The 21,263-nt window shown below is 41.2% G+C and overlaps 1 protein-coding gene across 1 annotated transcript in view; it reads left to right on the plus strand.

Annotated features, from left to right (window-relative positions):
- The window catches only part of LOC145980560 (uncharacterized), a 55,367-nt gene that overhangs the window by 9,299 nt on the left and 24,805 nt on the right, over window positions 1-21,263 (plus strand). The window lies entirely within an intron of this gene.

Raw genomic sequence — 21,263 nt, forward strand, 5'->3', positions numbered from 1 at the left:
AGATTTTCCAAGGCCTTCCACTGTCCTGTTAGTGATACTGCTAAGCGAGAGATACAAAATGTAATTTTCCTGTCATTTTCTTATCGCATTTGATTCAATTGATATCGAGAAATCACCCCAAAAGTCTAACTCGTATGTCCCTCATGGGTATCATGGTATCCATAATGACGTCACGTAGCAGCCATTATACGTTCATATGAAACGACGTGGTCTCCGTGTTGAAGAGATATCCAGAGATTTAAACAATCAAGCAATAGATAAGACGCTGCCCACACATTAAGAGGGGCCCAAGTTCCTTTTGTTTTATTGCGATTTCATCATGCTACGAATGCAATTTTTACATGGTTCCATTTCGATTTACGTCTTATGGCGAAGTTTTAGCGATTACTTAGATTTTGTTCAAGATATGCTTTCGTAGGGTAGGCAGGCCCGTAGCTAGAATTGATCTCCAGGGGGGGGGGGGGCTCACGGGTTATCAGGAGGGGCTTTGAAAACAAAGTCCATTTTTTAAAAAAATATTAAATGAAGGTAAATTATGTGTGGGGGGGGGGGCGCTCACTCATTTATAAATATCATATACTACACAAAGACTACATTTTTCTACATATTTTAAAACATCTCTTGAAGTGTTAATTGACTGATACTGAAATTATCCCTTGCGCACCCCATACTATTTTAGATGATACAAATATGTATATCACATACAAAAACGCACAATATTTAATCACAGTGCCTACAGTATATTCCACCCCCGGCCGAAGCAATTAATCCCAAAACTTGGGAGCTGTTGACCTTTGACGCAGATGCGGAGGGAATTTGCATAATGACATCAAAGTCACAGATTTCTGTCTAAGTGGGAGGTTACAACAGGGACAGTGAAGGTACAGATAAAGAAGCTCCCCTATGAAGGAACTTTCTGAAGTCTAGAGAATATTCTAAATACTTGCAGCTACTTCTGCTCATAAACAAAATGAGCCAATGTAATAGATACTGTTCATATTCTGTGGATTTATCCTTAAAGTTGTGAGTTGTCTACATTTTCACTCTTCACTGGAAACAAATTATGAAAAATAGTTTAACTAATGTAAAGGGGGGCTGATGGCAGTGCCAGGGGGAGCTGACGCAGGTCCAGGGGGGGGGGGCTGATTCCCCCCCGGCCCCTGCCTGGCTACGGGGCTGTAGGCAGGCCAGGTTTGGTTCTCTTAGCATTAAAATAAAGTCCCTAAATGCATTCTTACTACGGTTCTGATTTACTTCTACATTCATTCCCACTAGTCTACGATACTAACTGTTGCTTGTCAACGGAGAATACCTTATCCATGGGAAGCGCGCATGCTTGCGTAAGGTAATTTTTGAGTTGTTTTCTTTTCCAACATAAATAACTTATTTTCGAATCGAAACAGTGCTCAGGAAGGTTCAGATTTCGTGTGACAATATTTACCAAAATTCTACAATAAATTAGTCTTTCTGCTAGGAGAATTTGAAAAAAATATAAAACAATCGGAACCGTTACCACTAAGAGGATGCAAAGGGGCGATAAGGGAGGCGGAGTGGGGCGCTTGCCCCCCCAACTTTTTGCCACTTTTGCCCAACCTTATCTACGAGGAAAAGTAAACTATCTTTGCCCGCTAGTTTTGGAACCCAATCGCCGCCTCTAGGATGAAACAAATTATGTGTTTATTATGAAGAGACTACTTATGATAGAATGAACGTGTTGATCATTAGAGGATAGGAAAACTCTCAAAGTTTACGTATATGGTTCTGATGCGGATGCGCAGGCATTATTGTTCTTGGTCAGGACAGTGTTGCCATATGCGGGAAATTCTGACCGATTTTTTTTAACCCAAAAGAAAAGTGAAAGTCGATTAAAAAAACCATTATTTCAGGGAAACTTGAAGACATTACACTGAATATTAGTAGACATTACATTAGATTCCAGTTTCTTACATATAATATGTTATTGTTACTTATTATTTGCACTCCTTTGAGTGTAAGCCTTATGCGCTTATCTAAATTTATATTTTGTTCGTTTTACGTTGTATTCCATATCTTCGGATAGCGATGAACTTATGAAATTAATGATGGAACACGCCGTACATTCAGGCCTGACCAGAGTTCGAACCTTGGATATCCGGCCCGGTACATAGGAGGCTGGCTATAAACATACATTTTTAGTCCACTTTATTCACAGTAGGGCTAATCGGGACTGGACCTACAGTTTAAAGTGGGATCCGAACCACTATGTGCCTCCACCGGGCATCGAACCCGGAAACCCTTGATTACAAGGCGACAACGCTACCACTGCGCCATCGGGGAGGCCTCGTACATACGAAAATGAACCAACGAAATTATAAATTACTACTACTTTTTGCTATTGTTTCTATTATTGTGGTTTCTTTAGACGAAGGGAAAAATTTGGCCAAAACGGGAAATTTTGCTCCTTGCAGAGGGAAATAAAAAGTAGACATAATTCAGAATCTTCACGAACTTTTATCTTCTCGTATAATAGCTAAGGAACTAAAAGTTAAGATATACGAAACAGTAGTTTTGCCTGTAGTATTATATGGATGTAATACTTGGTCAGTTACATTAAAAGAGAAACACAAATTAAGAGTATTCAAAATAAAATCCTCGGAAAAATATTTGGACCTAAAAGGGATGAGGAGACAGGTGAATGGAGAAGGTTGCATAATGTAGAACTGAACAATTCGTATTCCTCTCCAGATAATATTAGAATGATTAAATCAAGAAAACTTAGGTGGGCAGGCCATTTGGCACAAATGGGAGAGGAGAGAAGAGTTTACAGGATTGTGGTTTGGAAACCTGATGGGAAGAGACCTGTAGTACTAGGGACGTTCAATATATAAGTTTCCCTGTGCTATAAAATATTGTATAAAGCAATACCATTAAAAAGAAGCACATGGTTGACAAGCGCCATCCTTCGTCTACAAGGAACAACAATCGATTCGTTATCAGACGTGAAGGCGCATGCGCTCAAGGGCGAAAAGTAAATGCTTGCTCGGAAAACGCGGGCTCGCGTCATAAGGAGTTCAGGGCGTTCTGCTTATGGACTTTTTGGAACGAGGAACAACAATTAATGCTGACCGTTATTGTCAAACATTGGATAAACTGAAAAACGTAATTCGACATAAGCTACCAGGTCTCCTGTCAGCTGGTGTCATTCTTCTTGACGATAACTCTCGCCCCCACTCAGCAGTGCAAACACAACACAAAATTGAAGAATTGGGGGTGGGAACGGCTGCCCCAGCCTCCATACAGCCCCGAAATAGCGCCGAGTGATTTTCACCTTTTCCCGGTGTTTAAGTCTGAATTGCAAGGTTACCGTTTCGAAACAGATGAAGAAGTGAAGCGAAATGTGAGAATAGTGCTCAATAGCCAGAGCCCTGATTTTCTTGCAAAGGGTATGGACAAATTGGTGCAACGGTGGGACAAATGCCTCAATCTCTGTGGGGATTACGTGGAGAAGTGAGGAAGGATCCTCTAACACATGTATGTATAGTTTTCTAATGTATCTTAAAAATAACATTTTTTACAGCATACGGAAATTATATATTGAACGACCCACGTAAAGCCAAGACGAAGGTTAACGTTGAGATGGCTCCAGCCGGATTGCGCACACTTTTCCGTTTCTATCAGTGGTATTCGATAAGCCGTTGACAAGCTGTCACAATGTACAGGATTGCGCACAAAAAATGAGGCGATGTTGTCCGATGTAAAATGTTCTCAAGCCGTTCTCATTTCTGTTGTGTTTGTTTGTGTGTGTGTGTGGACTTGCAAGTGTTTTTGCTGTGTTTTGCCTAACCTAACCTATCTTGACTTGCTACATTTACTGGTGAAATTATATTTTTTATTTAATCCTTAAGAGATTTACTATTTTATTTCTAATTTCTCTCCCTCTTCTTGTCTAAAGAAAAAAACAGTTTTGCGCACAGACTTTAAAGCTATCAAAGTGGCAACGTTCGATCAAAATCTGTGCGCAAAACAGGTCAGTGAGATTTGTGCGCAATCCTGGATCTAAAGTGTGCGCAATTCGGTTGCGGCGGTTGAGATAGACCTCAAGGAAATCGGTAAGGATGGAAAAGATTGAATTGATCTTGCCCAGGATAGGGACAGATGGAAGGCTTGTGTTGCTTCAGCCATAAACTTTCGGGTTTAAGAAAGCTAGAGAGTTAGTTACGCTCTCAGGTTCTGGCAACAGTGGTTCAATATGGCGAGCGGCCAGGAGAAAGCATGTGTTGTGTTGGAGTTAGAAAAGACAAGTTGTGTGAAAACGTTACAACGGCATTTCCGAATACGCTTTGGTAAAGATCCATCTCGGAAGAACATCTACCGTTGGTACCGTCATTTCAAAGAGACTGGTTCCGTGTGTAAAAAGACGAGTACAGGTAGGCCACGTGTGTCAGATGCAAATGTCGACAAAAATGAGAGAAGCCTTCAATTTTAAGGCCGAAACCACGAACAGGATATCCAGTACGAAAGCCCTAGTTGGCGCTGGACTGGCTACCTGGCCGGCTGCTAGGCTGGTCTTGACGACTAGAACATGTCCTAATTGCAACTGGCTTCTCTGCGAGATTCTGTGGCAACAGTCTGAGCAAAAGTTGGGTCATGTGAAGATAATCTGTGAGTTGTCACCACCCAAGTATTTTCTCATATAATTTAGATTTGGATTATACCACTAGTCCTCTACAATTATGTATACTACGGGCTGACAATTTAACTACCTTTACTTATTAAAATAATATTTAGCAGAATCAGAGGCCTATGTGGGAAGTACGAAAAATAAATAGTATATTTAACAATTTATTGAGGAAACAACGACTAGAAATTTGTCGTATATAACAGTAGTAACTTTAACAATATAAATTTTCCAGTAACAAATTTACCATAACTTATCTGATTGACATTAATCATTCAATTTACAAATATAGGGCAAAATAAATGTACCGGAATCAGATTGTGTTTCCCATTACTTATTAAGATTGGTTCAATGTTCTGTATTATTCTTACGTGGAAAATATCTTATTAATCAGCAATATTTAATAGGGATGTTCTAAATCTAATTGAATACAAATGAACATGATTAGTGGATATCGGTCAACTCTGAAAGGACCATCTGCGTAATGGTAGGATTAAACATAGCATAACTAAATAGTGCACAAATGAAACTAATTAACTAAATGAAGTAATATGAATCTTAGATTAAACTTAAATATATTATAATTATACTACCAGTACACAGATGATGTCTTCCGCAGACCGATTCACCAGTTCAAGGTAGAACTGCAAGAAGTGAACCCAACCGCTGCCAGAGTAAGAGAGAGAGAGAGAGAGAGAGAGCTCCGCAAGCCACGCGAGAGCCTTCCCTTTCCATAGTCACATGACCTGGTGACGTATTACTTCCCCAAAAAGGAAACAAATGAATAACGAATTGCACACAATCTGACTCATATTCCTTTGCGAGCGAGGAATAGCGTTACAGAGTTTGGCAAGGAGAAGAGTTTTTTGTCTGTGGTTTCCAAGTGTTTGTTGTTTTTGTTCGCTGCTCGACGAACGAAGAAGATGTGCATTCGTGTTCATTAATATTTAGGAATTTCCAATCCTGTGAATTTCATTTCATGCAAAAGCTTGTTGAGTACACACTCATTACCATGTTTTCATCCGAGCCAATTTCTAGCCCATGCTTCTCTCTTAATTTTTAATAATAACAGCACTAGCTATTCTCCTACAACGTCCTTGCTCAAGTCGCTCAAATTTAATTTGAAAATTGTGACACGGGAGGAGCTGCAGCCCCATCAGCTCTCCCCCTGAGTATGCCAGTGACAGCACTCCTCGCGGACATGCTGGCCCGTTTATGGCAAGAACTTGTCTATCAGCCAAACTGAATGTGAATCTTCTTGATGTAAGCGTAACTATAGCTATACAGTGAGATTGAGTGTTTGTGATTCTTTGTGATGCAAACTTTGATAGTTTTACTATCCTCTGATGACTAACACGTTCTTCTATCTCACAAACAGTTTGTTCATAATAAACATGTTCATTTCCAAGTACCCTATGCTATACAATGAAAAGTTAAAATTTGTGAGATTTTTTGATTCGGTGAGCGACGCAGTTCTCAATTTTTTTCTGTATGAGTATGTGTAATACTAAATGTAATTTATGATTGTATGAAGCATGCATGTGGAACAGCTTAATAAGAGGAAAACGGTTTCTAGGGACAACGGTACTTGGTACGGTACGGTATGCAAGCGAAAGGAAACATTAATGGATTAATTTGCCTTGTGCAAACTTTCATCATTATCAGGTTAAGTAATTCACGGTGTTGTGAATATGTTAATTACAAAAAACCTGCAATTAAAAAAAATAATAAGGAATCTGAGAGGTTAACTTTAAGCAGCCTTTTGATCCATCACAAATAATACTCTCTTACGTTCTTTGTGAATAAGGTATTCACTACGAGAGTGAGAGAATCACAACCCCGGTTGGAAACTGAATGTGATGCTACCATTTGTCTTTATTGGATGCCAGAGGTGGTCATTTTCGTTCAACTTCTTTCACATTCACCTCACCCTCACGTATCTCCAGTCACCCTCACCGTCACTGCTCTTCATTCACCCTCACGGCTCTCCATTCTCCTTCACCTTCACAGCTCTTCATTCTCCTTCACCTTGACGGCTCTTCATTGACCATCACCCTCACGGCTCTACATTCACCCTCACGGCTCTACATTCACCCTCAGGGCTCTTCATTCACCCTCACGGCTCTTCATTCACCCTCGCGTCTCTTCATTCACCCTCACGGCTCTCTATTCCCTCCACAGCTCTCCATTCTCCTTCACCTTGACGGCTCTCCATTGACCATCACCCTCACGGTTCGCCTTCACCCTCAAAGATCGCCTCTCAACCTCACGTATCTCCATTCACCCATACCCTCACGTCTCCTACATTCACCCTCACGGCTCTTCATTCACCCTCACCATCGCGACTCTTAATTCACCCTCAAGGTTCTTAATTTATCATCAATCACGGCTCTCAATTCACCCTCACGGTTCGCCTTCACCCTCAAAGATCGCCTCTCACCCTCACGTATCTCCATTCATCCCTACCCTCACGTCTCTACATTCACCCTCACGGCTCTTCATTCACCCTCACTCTCGCGGCTCTTTATTTACCCTCACCGTCACGGCTCTTCATTCATCCTCTCAGCTCTCCACTCGCCCTCACGGCTCTTCATTCACCCTCACCCTCGCGGCTCCTCATTCAGCCTCACGGCTCTCCATTCACCCTCGCCGTCACAAGTCTTCGCAGGGTGAAGGTGAGATCTGCCCTCCGGAGGGTAACCACCTCTGTAAGAGTTTGTTATTAAAAATGGTTAAATTCAGTGAGAACATGATACCGCGCTCGTAGCGAGAAAGAAATGCCTCGCGTCCCCATCACCTGACAAGAAATCCTAAGGATAACCTAACTCCTCGCATATCTATTGGCCTGTCTTCCTATGGCGAACACAACAGATGGTTATCTCAATAACTTTTTATTATAGTGTACACTTTTTCAAAAAATTCTAAACCAGAGGAGTCACTACGATTTATTTATTTATTTATTGTTTTGGATGGCAGTTAAGGCACAAGCCTTTTCTTTAACTTAACCATCTCTAGATTTTACAAATTGATTTTAATGCACAATACAGTCCGGCCAAGGGAAACGAAACTACCTGGAAAGTACGATTTCAAAGCGAGAGGGGAATAAGGTAGAACACACCAAACCACCCTATGGCATTTTGCTTGTATGGGTTAGCTTGTTGTGTGTATTACTGCTTGCTGTGTTGTGTTTGTTATGTCTCTTACAATTCGTAACAAATTGTTTCGAAGTGGAACAAAGAAAACTGTGTCGTTTTGGTCCCTGTTGTACATTCTACAAAACGCCCTCGATATAATTCACAATGCACAAACTATTCAGTTACTACATTTTCTTTATTATATTCATAATACTGTGTGTAATAATAGTAATACTATTATTAGTGAATACTATCCTGATTACTGCTGTGTACATTTGTGCTAATTATAATCTTTACTAAGGAGATCAATTTTATTTAATAATAATGAAAAAAAAAGGTTACTGATTTACAAACAAGTTTATCTTTAATATGACGTGATGAATACTTTCCTGATATATTGTGTGTTTAGATAGTATATGGATGGCTATTTTTTTCATTCTGTACCCTTACATAATTCGTAAACATCTCTACGTATTCTAGTGACAATGTTTCTACGTTTGAAACTTCATTGTTGTTTCCACAGCAGTGGAACCCCTTCCTGACCCAAGTGCCGTCACCCCTATTTTGCCAATGAACACGTCCAGTTGGCGCATGCGCACTTCCGTCCATGGTCTCAGCTAAGGCAGCCAGACAGTAGTTTAAGAAATTTATATATAAACGAAAAACATTTAAATACAAAAATTAAAAAAAGGAAAAAGGCACACGAGTTTTTCTTCGTTTCATGATTGCCTATTCGCTCCAATCTGCCCGATACAGACATTGCATTGAATAAAACATACAAAAAAGCAACAACAAAAAACACTGGCTGGATGCTGACTGAGTTGTGCTGTCGATTTGTAATCAAATGTTCCTGGGTTTGATCCATGTGCTGGTGGAATGTGACGTTTCCTTGGCTCTAACTCAATTATAAATGACTCTTAGTTCTTCATTTCAGTACTGTATCATAAAATTTGCAATGTTTTTGAACACCGTTTATGAAATTTATGACATTCTCAAAACCCCTACAGAATTATTTCCTTGACACACCCCTCGGAAAAGACTGAAAATAATTTTATTTTGAACTCGGTCCTTAGATATATTTAAATAATGACAAAACTGTTCACACAAATAGAGATGATGAATAATTCAAAATTGTTGCAGGAAAAGCTGCTTTATTTGTAAATTCAACATATTCGAAATTCAATTACCGTAAAATGTACCCCTAAAAAATATGTACAAGTTCATTTTTTAAAATTTTCTTCCTTGTCTTCTTATTTAACACTCCTTCGTTTACCGATAAATATTAGAATACGAAGGATAGATGGCACTGCTGTGTAAGTTATATTTTTGGTTACACATCTAATATTATACGCTTAATATCCAACATTCTACTTCGATACTTCCACATATCGAAAACGTCTTCGACTCTGATGTATCGAGATGTTGTGTGTATGCTATTTCTTCAATTGAAACTACGATTTCTTGCGTAAATCTTCTTTCATCTATGTATCTATTTCACAACATGTAGGAAATGAGGAAAATCTAGCTTATATTAAACCTCTCCACATGTCGTTTCACTCTGGTTTGTAAGATAGGAAGGAAAGTTTTAGGTTTTTTAAAAGTCATTCTGATTGCCATCGTAGTGCAAATCGCCCATCAAGTATCTGCTATTACTAGAGGCACATATTTTTGGCAAATAAAAGAGCAAAATTTCGGTTCAAAAACAGAGTCGATTTCGGGTTCAAAACCTGTAAATAAAATAAAATTTCGGTGTTATAGCGGTGAATAATCACATCAAAAGTGCTATATAAAATGATATTTTGGTTTTAAAAGTTTGAATATAATCCTAAATTTGATTTAAAAACTGCACTTATTACTCAAAATAAACTTATCCGTTATAATAGCACATTTCTGTAGTAACCAGAGTTTTAAGTTTATTCCTGTGTAAACGGGTTCATTTTTGCTTCTCAAATATTTACAGCCGAACCCTGTGGCCGAGTGGTTAGCACATCGCGCTGCGACGCCAAGGGTCCTGGGTTCGAATCCCGCTTGGGCTTGGTTGTTTGTGAATGTCCATTCATCAATTTCATCATTTCATCACTCATCCCCATCTTCGCAAATTAGCCAAGAAGCAAAAGACGGGAAGTAAAATAAACTAAATCAATCAATCAATCAATCAAATTCAAATATTTACAGCAGAATTAATCAATTTACCATGAATTGCATAACTGACAGGATACTTCAGACTTCAGATAGTGTCACGTCGTAATATAAAGTAAATTTCGTGTTTAAGAGTATATTTCGCATTTTGCATTTCATTTCGTATTATTTCGTGACAAAACAGGGTAGGAAAATGCACCTCACACCTTCCAGAAACATAAAAAATGAACATTACAGCATGTTATTTGAAATTTCGTGTTTCCGTCAAAAACGAAATATGTACATGCCTCCAGCTGTTACTGATTATGCAGGCATGCTTGTGCCCCCTCCAGTTTTGGAGCTCACGCAATGTACGCAATGTACGCAATGCATAGAGGCAGGGCGTATCCACGGAAAAATTCTTGCAAGTGTTTTCCACACCGGGGGAAATAAATTCGCTCTGGGGAACTTCGTTTAGGTCCCCGGAAAAAAAATATCGAAAATGCAGTAGAAGTTATGAAATAATGCCCTTGTATAATTTTGAGTTAATTCAGGACAGTTCCTAAAATAGTGGAAACATTTTATGAACACATTGTGAAAAGTGTGCAAATTAGTTCCAATCAAGCATTCCAGTCGCCAACATATATGCAAAAGTGTGTAAGAACTTCCAGAAATGTGATGGCCCTCGTGGCAGAGTGGTTAACACATCATGCTGCGACGCCAGGAATCCCCCGAAGAGTCTTGTGTGTTTTGTGTAGGAACAGTGCCGCAACCACAGGGGGGGGGGGGGGCAAGGGGGCATTGCCCATCCAACTTTGGGGCCTCACCTATGGCGCAGTGGTAGCGTCGTTGTCTTGTAATCAAGGTGCCCCGGGTTCGATACACATGTTAGTTCGGGTCCCACTTTCAACTGTAGGTCCAGTCCCGATTAGCCTTACTGTGCACAAAGTGGACTTAAAACACCAAATCAAACCAAACCCTTCCAACTTTGAACGGAAATCTAGTCTAGGTGCGGCAAGGGGGGCGGCTAAGGGCACCTACAGGGGGCACAAAGGGCAATTGTCCCCCTCGATTTCAAATTCTATCCAAATAAAAACACATTTCGTAAAATTTTCTTGCTCGCTTATCTCGCATTCATTTCTGTAATGCATTGTAAATTGCCAAGACTTGTCTTAATTGATTTTGTTTCAAATGCATGAACACTTGTTTGCAGTGACGACTCGTGGAATTTTTGGGGTGTAGCAAGTTATGGTAAACAGACCGAGGAAAGTTTTCGAAAATGCGATCAATTACACAGTGACATGTATCGCCTGTATCCTGGATTAACCATTGGATTTGTAATGTTAGCTGCAGGCCCTCCCTGCCTGTCATGTGTGGATTAAGAACAACTTTGCCAATACCAACCTCCTGATATGAAAAGGGGCTGTTTCAACTCATAAATTATTTATTATTATTATTATTATACAATTATTATAAATTTATTATTATCATTTTCTGATGACTATAGTAGTTTTAGGTTCAATCTTATTTTGCTACTTTGGAGTTGTGAACTGCGTTATTTATTATTTATTGTAGTTAAGCAACGTTAGGAATTTCGACCATTGAAAAAAAATGGGTTTAGCATAGTGCTTGAAAAAGTAAAAGACAATTTCATGACTGGTAACGGCGTTCTTTTGTTTTATTTGTGACCTCCAACTCTTTTTACCGATTTCCTTTTATGAAATGCTCCTCCCTTGTTAAATTGGAGAGGATAAAGAAGAGATGAAAACAAGAGGATGGATCAGGGCCTGTAAAATCTTGTCCCTTGGTCGGCATACTTCCTTTTGTTTGAAACAAGTCCGCTAGAGATGTACAAACAAGATCTGGAGATTTTATAAAAATAAATATTTCCTCAAAATATCTTCATTAGAATTCAATTTCTCTGTTTCCCAAGAACACCCATTTTTGAGATGATGCTGGATTTTCCATTATGCCAAACACAGAGTGCTAGGTGCCAACGAAGTTCAAATTTTGCTAGGTTTGGTACCATTATGGTAGAGTTGGTATCACTGTTGAGGAACCCACGGGACCTTCCTCGCGGACCGTATAACTGGGCAACCCCCCGCCCTCCCTTGCACTGCACACATCTGCCTGTAAGATGACGAGAAAGGTTCCTCAGCGGCAGCCAAAGACGGCCGTGTTTGGGCAACAGATCTGGAATGAGCGGGTGATAGCTAGCACATTGACTCTTGACAGTCGAGTAGCGAAACTTGAAACTGGGAATAAGTATAAATGAAACTGCAGGAAGTTCCTCATATATATGTATGTATTAAAGAAACTTCGAATACGTACAAAATTTAGTGTACATGCAATCTCTGTCTTTCAAAAATACAGTTTTTGTGCTTGTTGTCCATTATTAATGTGAAATTGAACGTTTTGGAAGAAAACATATCTCAAATTGTTTGTTCCAAAACAAATGCTTTAGCACAGACTTCTACCCCCTTTTTGCGTGATTTACGAGGATATTAAGGTATTTGATACTACTACATTACTATTATTATTATTATTGGTACGTTTATCCTGTTACTACCCCCCAGACAAAAATTCGTGGTTGCGCCTCTGTGTAAACATACATGACAGGCAACGCGTGTTTATGCCTTGACGCGGCAAAAAAAGGAGCAATTTTTTGTAGAACGGTGTCAGGAGCACAGACTATATCACTCCGCGAGGCGGAAAGCGAGTGCAAGGGAAGGCATGGAGCAAAGAGTCCATGACGAAGAGTGTTCGAAAGGCGGTGTTGGTAAGCGAGCGCCACTTATTTCCGTTAGGCTAGCAGATTCCTCATGGTAACCGTTGTTGCGCCATTGCGACTCATGTTTGTCTGCTTCGTTGAAGAACGGTCATGAAGTTTCATTCACTCAAGACGATCTCAGATACTTTATTATTGTTGATATACAAATAGCATCTGCGTAGATAATGTGTTGGAAAAGTGTTCTTCCGAGAAAGAATAACAAGGAAAGAAACTCTTTCCCAAGAATGAGCCAACAGCCTTTGGCCCACATGTGTATACGCGTAATATCGAGGAAAACGTTAATGTTTTCTGTGTTTGTACGATAAGAGGGGATATTATCCACTTTCGTACTTACAGGTCGTTTGTGGATGCCCGCCGACGGGGGATTCAAAATCAAAAAGTTGTGTCCTGATGTTTGGTAAACTGATATCACAACCACGTCATATTTTAGGTTCATGTGGACCAAAGGCGCAACCACACATTTTTGTCTGGGGGGGGGGGGGCAAGTACCTGGAGGATAAACGTGCCAATAATAATAATAATAATAATAATAATAATAATAATGACATTATTATTACTATTATTGGCATTGGTATTTTTTCAACACGTTTAATTTCACATTAGCTAATAATGGAAAACAAGCACACAAACTGTATTTTTGAAGGACAAAAATGATAAATACAATTAATTCCTTTTGTACATTGATCGATTTGCTTCATTTTACTTCGCATTTTGTGCCACTTACGGCTAATTTCCGAAGATGGGGATGAGTGATGATATGATGAAATTAATGAATGGTCACTCACAAACATCCATACCGAGACCAGGATTCGAACCTGGGACCCCTGGCGTTGTAGCGCGATGTGGTAACCACTCCGCCACGGGGCCGGTAGCTAAGCTGTGAAAAATTTGCCTCAGGGCATTCATAAATATGTATAAATTCGATGGGATTTATTAATATCAGTTGCAATTTGTCACGTCTATGACGAAAAATTCAGACAATCAGATTGCATTTTGTAAACACCGAGTGCTTTACTCTGAGGTTTGCTCTTTGTTTACAAAACAGAACATTTCCGAGAGATGGCGTTGTAATCAAACAGGATGGATACAATCAGTACACAGCCTAATAGTACTGTGGGAGTCACGTCAGTTGTGCTGTACTGTGTAGTGAAAATGGAACCTTACAGCAACGAAGAGTACATTTTACCAACTAGGACGACGTTTACAAACAATGAAGTCAGTGGCGGCTTGTGACCACACATTCGCGATTATCTCGAAAACGGCTTGTTTGCAGACCCATGTTTACTGAGACTTTTTTGCTTCTATTGTCGTGTACTTTCACCTGTGTCAGTTTGCGCTATTACATTTGAGACACCGTGTATATACATTATATATATATAGTAGATAGTAAATGTGACTCCCACTGCAACTTTGATTTCTTGACCAAACGACCTCAAAAACCTCAAAAACCCACTTTCTCTCCCCGTTTCGCGCCTCATTTATTACGCCGATGATGTTTCACGGCGCAGAAAAGCAGTGATGAGTGAAAGATGAGCTCTCATCCTCTCATCCTCTCATCTTCTCATCTTCTCATCCTCTCATCCTCTCATCCTCTCATCTTATGCACCTTATCGTAATCTTCCAAGTCTCGGGGACACCAATGTTTGTATATCGTGACCTTTGTAAACCTCTCTCGGGAACGATGTGCCACACACACGCGCGCGCGCCTCATTTATTACGCTGACGATGTTTCGCAACGAAGAAAACGGCACCAAAACATCAAAAATTCATTTTACTCATTTGGCGTTCGCCAAAACCTCAAAAGTCCCGGTCAAATGTTTGTATATCGTGACCTTTGTAAACCTCTCTCGGGAACGATGTGCCACACACACGCGCGCGCGCCTCATTTATTACGCTGACGATGTTTCACGGCGCAGAAAAGCAGTGATGAGTGAAAGATGCACTCTCATCCTCTCATCCTCTCATCCTCTCATCTTCTCATCCTCTCATTCTCTCATCCTCTCATCCTCTCATCTTCTCATCTTCTCATTCTTGAAGTATGAATGCACCTTATCGTAATCTTCCAAGTCTCGGGGACACCAATGTTTGTATATCGTGATTTTTGTAAACCTCTCTCGGGAACGATGTGCCACACATACGCGCGCGCGCTGGCGCTTCTTATTATTTTCGTATTGTGACCCAAGCAAAAACAAATAATAATTGTTGTTTTTAGGATGCCTGGCCCCTAACCCCGCCAGGGTGCGTGGTGCCCAACCCAAAAAGGTTCTAATGGCTGCGGTTCTAGATAGCCGCACCTCTGTAGAGTTTCACGTGTTTTTTTTTTCCCCCAAACTTCCATGAAACCCTACAGAGGACCTCCGTAATGCATGCAACGTGTACTAACGTGTATTTTGATGTTGTAATATTTTTGGATATAGAGTTTTATTGTGAGATATAGATAAAAATAATTATGTTTATTATAATATTTTCTTGATGAAGATGGAGAATGTATGTGTGTGTTACAAATAAAGTTGCATGCTTATTTTTTAGTGTGTGTGTATGTGTATGTGTATGTGTTTTTGATGTTCGACAGCATCTGAAACGATAAAAAAATTTTATTGTTAATTTTCTCATGTAAAAACACCAACAACAAAATTTTTGTGCAAATTTTCTGATTGTTTTGTGCTATAGTGCAAAAAGATATTGTAACTGATAAGTGATGAAATTGATATTGTAATTGATCTTGAACTAGTGAAATTTTCGTATTGTGCCATTGAAACTGATTGTGCTAGCACAAAATTCTTATTGTAACTGATTGTGCAAGAAAAAGATGTTAAAAACCTGTTAAAACTGCTCTGTGACCCTCTCGTTCTTCACGTCGTGGACGAAGGACTTCTCGGCGACCAGGATCACACTGCATACGGTGTCCTCGAGCAACGGACTGTTAAACTCGCAGACGACCTTGATGTTGGTTCGATCGTTGACCACCACCTGCTTCCTCTTCGTGGTATTGATGACGAACATGGGTCTGCGGGTTTTGAATTCGCTGGGCGTGTAGTACATGTCCATGCTTCCCTCGGTCACGCGTTTGAAAGAGGTGTAAGCTTCGTAAAGTTTGAGGTAATCGTCTTTGGTCATGTCGAGGTTGTAATTCTCGCGCGGGAAGACTTCGTTGCGTCCATTCTTGAGATAAATGTTTTTGATCTTGCAGTCGTCGAATTTGCTGGAATTTTTTTCCTGGTTGTTATCGCGACCGGTTTGAAAGAGCACTACGACGAAATCTGGCATGTCGAACTGTATGTTGTTGAACTGTGTCGTCACGTCGAATTCCATGTGACTCCCCGACGCCATCTTCTGCACGCACTGGTAACCGTGAAAGTGAATCAGTACCTGCGGACTCTTCAAGATCTCCGCTTTGTACTTGAGGGCGTAGTTTGTTTCGTATTCCACGATCGGCATTCTCAATTCCATGCTCCGGATGACGCACTTGGCTGCTTCAGGTAATGTGTTGGCTATCGGCGTGCTGTCGGCGTTCAAGTTGGTGTATCGCATCAGTGCGTTGTTGTCGTTGGCCGCTCTTCGAAACGTGACGCGCAATCCTCCCTTCCACATGATCTCCTTGTAGTCCGAGAAGAATCCCGGCAGCAGACGCATGGGAAAAAGCACCGTGTGACTTCTAGTCGATATTTTGGTCCCCGCTTCGAATCCTCCCGCCTGGTAGTATGCTGCGTCCGTTTTGGATAATTTCAATGTTCCCACTGCCGTCGACGTGATGCCTGGATAGTCTATTCTGTCTATGACGGTGTTGTGTTTCCTCACCTCCACCTGCGAGAATAGGTGAGGCACGAAGTTGTCCACGAGTATCAAATTTGCATTGGGTGGAAATGCGTCTCCGCTTTCTTTCTTCACCACGTCGAATTGAAGGTAGAGGTCCGCTCTGTGAGGATGAACAAACCCGTCGCCTACGTCCACGTCGTATTCGATCTCCCTGTTCGCTTCGTTGAGATTGGCGAACGTGCGACGGTTGGGAGGGAAAGATTGCAATTCGTAACTTTCGATTTGCTCCATTTTTACTATGCGTGTTATTTATTATACGTTGATCTCCACGATGGCAGTGGTCGTTGCACCTGCGAAATCCACCACCTCTCCTTTCTCGTTTGTCACCACCAACTCTATGTCGTCTATGCGGTTGCGGCATACTGGAAAATAGATCGGCGAAGAGGGTGTGTAGATGATCGGTTCCATGAATTCGGAACTAGGTTTGAATGTGGCTATGATTCCTGTCTGCTTGTGACTTCCTAACAATCCGTCCGAGGATTTCGTGATCATGCCTTCCGCCACGTTGCAGTGAACGTTTAGAGTTTCTATGGCTAGAAATTTAGGAATGTTGGTTGCCGTATGTTTGATGCCAGCTTCGAGTTTGGTGTCGTTCTCGAAACCTAAATGTTCTCCCATGGTGCCCAGGTCCACGGTCTCTGTCGCCGACACGATTTCCACTCTGTGCGTGACCGAATTTTGAGAAAAGTACGTGCCTTTGGGTAACTGAGCTTGCAAAGTGGAAAGATTGTATTGGCCTGGCGTGACGACGATGTGTTCGCTTCCGACGCTAATTTTGTTGTTGTGATGCGTGACGTTAGGTATGAGGTACATGCTGTAGAATGCACGCAAAGCTACGGATTTAGGATAGACGATGTCGTCGTGCAGCGTGAGTTTCAAGATTGAAGATTCGCTCGTGAGATGGAACACGCCCATCGTGTTTAAGATTCCACAATGCTTTCTGAAAATGTTCCACCGACGGGTTATTTATTTTAGACATGTATGCGAGAACAGAAAGGCAAAGGTGGCCGCAGTTAACATCGGTGAAACCCTGGATGCGTTTGTCATTGTAGTAGAGGTTGGCAACACTGAGATACTTCACCAACCTGGCAGGTGGTGTGCCACCGAACGAATCGAAAACAAATGCATTGTTATCGTTAATTTTGAGGTAGCATATCCAATGTGTACCAGGATTTTTGTAATTGTCCAGGTTGACCACGCCATACTCCTTTTTCTTCACAGCAGAGGGTAGAGAATCGGACATGAAAACACCCCTGAAGTTTCTTATTCCCAACAGTTCGATTAGAGATTCAATATCGAAGTTGGACAGGGCTTCTTCTTTTTTTTATATTTTTTCAAAGCATCGAGGTTGCTTTTTTGCTTTTTGGTTATACCTTTCCCCTTCTTCTCCATAGCCAGATTGTGACGTTTTTGTTCTTCCAGTTCCGCCTTGTTCTTCTTCGAGTCGATGACGGTTTTCGCGATGGCGGCACTTCCGCCGGCCAAACTTCCAACAGCCCCCAATGCTGCCAGGATGGCCGGAATGCTGAATATGAAACCTCCGATTTTTTGCTGTTTCCGCGAACGCTGCAAGCGTCTCAATTGAGGTGTGCTGAGAAGTAATTTCATTCCGTGTCCTTTCATCAAGCAAGAACGTTTCTTCTCGCGTTGTTTCTTGGTGAGTAAACCATCGAGGGTACCTAGATTTTTCAGATTGGAGTAAGGTATCTGGTACACGACACCCTTGGGCTTCATGTTGATGCTCTATATGTTATCTTCACGGTATGTTATTTATATATATGTTCTGAGATTTTTTTTTGTTTTGTGTAATTTTTTTCGGTATGTTATTTATATATAAATGTTCTGAGATTTTTTTGTTCCGTGTAATTTTTTTTCAAGGATATACTCCGCACAGAGCCCTTACACAAATTCTATTACGTGCTTTGTTTTCTTACCAAGAAGTTCCTTTGTACCCTTGTACACGATTTGAGTTTTGTTCTCGATTAAAATAGCTAGCTTCTCGTCGGATAACATGTTAGCGTATCGATCTGGTAAAAATAGACTGTATTGTGCGTTGAGCAACAAACGCGCCTTGGGACCATACTGGGTAGAAACAATTGAACCGGAAGTTATCGTGTAAGGTTTGTCCACTTCCAATTCCTGAATTTTTACATACTCTACTGACAAATTTAGCATTTGTTTTAATGCCTGAAAGTCACTCATTTTTTCAGTCGTCATATTGAAGAGAAATTTTCAGTGTGTGTGTTAGAGAAATTTAATTTTTTTTCACAATGTGTGTTATTTATATATACACTGAAGATTATTTTTTTTCACGATGTGTGTTATTTTATATAAATTTTTTTTTTCACGAGATTTTTGTATCGAAGATTTTTTTTTGTCTGTGTTAGAGGAAGAAAGTTTGTGCTTCGGAAAATGCGATGATGTGCGTGATGATATCTTCCGTCTCTTGTTTCGACTTATGCCAATCATCTGTGAATCGTCTTCTCCCCTGCCTCGCCTCATGCAGTTCATCTAACCTATTGTTTAATTTTTCCCCTGCGGCCGAAAAAAGAGTGTCGAGATCGTCGCACCTCATGCCGCTAATTTCCCGAAGATAATCCTTGACAGCCATTTCACAAGGGATGCGAAATTCCGGCGTTGATCTCGCTATGATCAAAAATTTTCTTATATCCTCACAATCTCCATTTACTGCATGTTTGAATATTTTACACAGTAGTTCGTGTGGCAAGTCGGTTATACCAGACATGATGTTTTTTTTTTTACTGTATGTTATTTATATACCCCACCCAAGTTTTTGTTTTGTGTTCATGGCTATGGTGGTGCCCAGTGCCGCAACTCTTTCTCCCAGCGAAGCGTCTCTGCTGACGAATCTTTCGAAAGCTGCGTGCTCTAACTTTCTGTCTGCTTCGTGACGTGCATCCAGATCGGTGCGAGTGGTGTTGTAAGCGATGTCGTGATCTTTGCATGCGGCGTCCAACGGATTCACACCCTTGTCTCCTCTCTTCAATCTTTTCTCGAGTTTGGTACCCGGTCCGCAGTACTGGTAGCCGGGTAAATGCATCTCGAAAGGTAACTTGTTGATGATGTCGTTCACGAGTCCCTTTCCTTCGGCCACGTTCCAGAATCTCGGAGGCAGCGTGTTGATAATTTTAATGAGGTAACCTATGCCCTTGTCGTCGTTCACGATGAAGTTGGAAAATTTTGTGCTGATCATGTCCACAATTCCTACCTTCTCGTTGTAGAAATTACGATTGTCTGCATTCTCCTCTCCTGCAATAACCAACAACCTGTCTATGAGCTTGCGCACGTCGTCCACCCACACAAACTCTTTGGGCAGGGTGTTGTAGAGTTTGACGCCGCTGCCTGTTTTCACCTGGTTCCATATCGGCTTGATGAGATTTCTGTACTTCTCGCCGCTGCTGGATTTGACCCTATTCTGCGAGGCGTCGTTGTTTTGGTACAAGGCATCCGTCATGATCAAAATTTCCTTGTAACTCTGGTAATCTTCATCGGTGTAATCTTTCGGCTGCTTTTTGGCAACGAGTTCCCACAGTCCCACCGTACCCGGGTACCTGTTCCAACTATCCTTCTCGCCTAAATTAACTTTAATGTCGTTGCCTTCGAAGGTCACCTTCGATTTTCCAATCTTCCAAACCACACCGCCGCCTTCGTTGCTCTCCATGCTCGGATACAATCCGAACACTTCATCCTTGTCGAATTTCCCCGTGCTCAGGTAGTCTCGTGCCAAAGGTCCCAACTCGATCTTATCCAAAGACGACGACGTGCTACCTATGGCTCGACGTCGTGGTGGTACGTCTCTTAGTTCGAACGGCGTCGAAGGAATGCTCGAAATGGGCGTGGGTACGGTGTAACTTTTAGCTGCAAGTGGTACGAGTTCGTTGATCAAATTTTTATTTTGTTCCGTGACGCCTTTAATTTCTTTACCTAGATCGCTGATGGCGTCGATCACAGGTTGATCTTGACGTTTCTTCTCTTCGTAGAATCCGCGATTCTCGGATTTCCAACCTTTGAAGCGTTTCGCGAGGTAATCGCGAAGCTTGAGATTTTCGTCTTCGATTTTTCGTTTCGTCATAACGTTATTTATACACGTCGTTTCTCACAACGTTGCAACGTTTAGAAAGTCGTTGATTTTGTTTCTGTATTTTCCGTCGTTGGGTTTCCTCGTCATGTCGATCGTCGCGAATCCGAAATCGTCACTGTTCCAACAGTGGGAGCAGCAGCGTTCCGAAAATTGATTGTAGTTCATGTCTCCGCCTACGTAGTCATCGTACGCGTGCTTGAGGTTGGTGTGATCTTGACGAAACAAACATATGAAATTAGCGTTGTCGCGTACTAACTGTTTTGGAATTTTGGAAAACGTTTGAGCTAGGAAGAAGCAATCTATTCCTTTGTGACGACCTTGCGTGAAAAAATTGCGAATTTCATTTTGATTTTCCAGGATGACATCGTCGAACACAACGACTGAATTTTCACGACAATCGTCGAGTGGCTTTATTTCCGAAGCGAACGTTGCAATGTCCAGACCATCGTACAGTTTCATCAGTTGCTTGTATTTCGCTTGTTCGAGACTTTTCGAAAATACGTAGAGGTGCCTGTTCTTCCAATCTAACCAATTCGGTGCGAGGAGAAAATTGTCCACGAGCAGTGTTGTTTTCCCACACCCCGAAGGACCTACGATCAGACAGCGGATGCTGTCGGGAAGCAACTCACCGTTCTTTTTTCTTGT

Source organism: Lepisma saccharinum, chromosome 28, assembly GCF_977018435.1.
Source record: "Lepisma saccharinum chromosome 28, izLepSacc3.1, whole genome shotgun sequence".
NCBI classification, from domain to species: Eukaryota; Metazoa; Arthropoda; class Insecta; order Zygentoma; family Lepismatidae; genus Lepisma; species Lepisma saccharinum.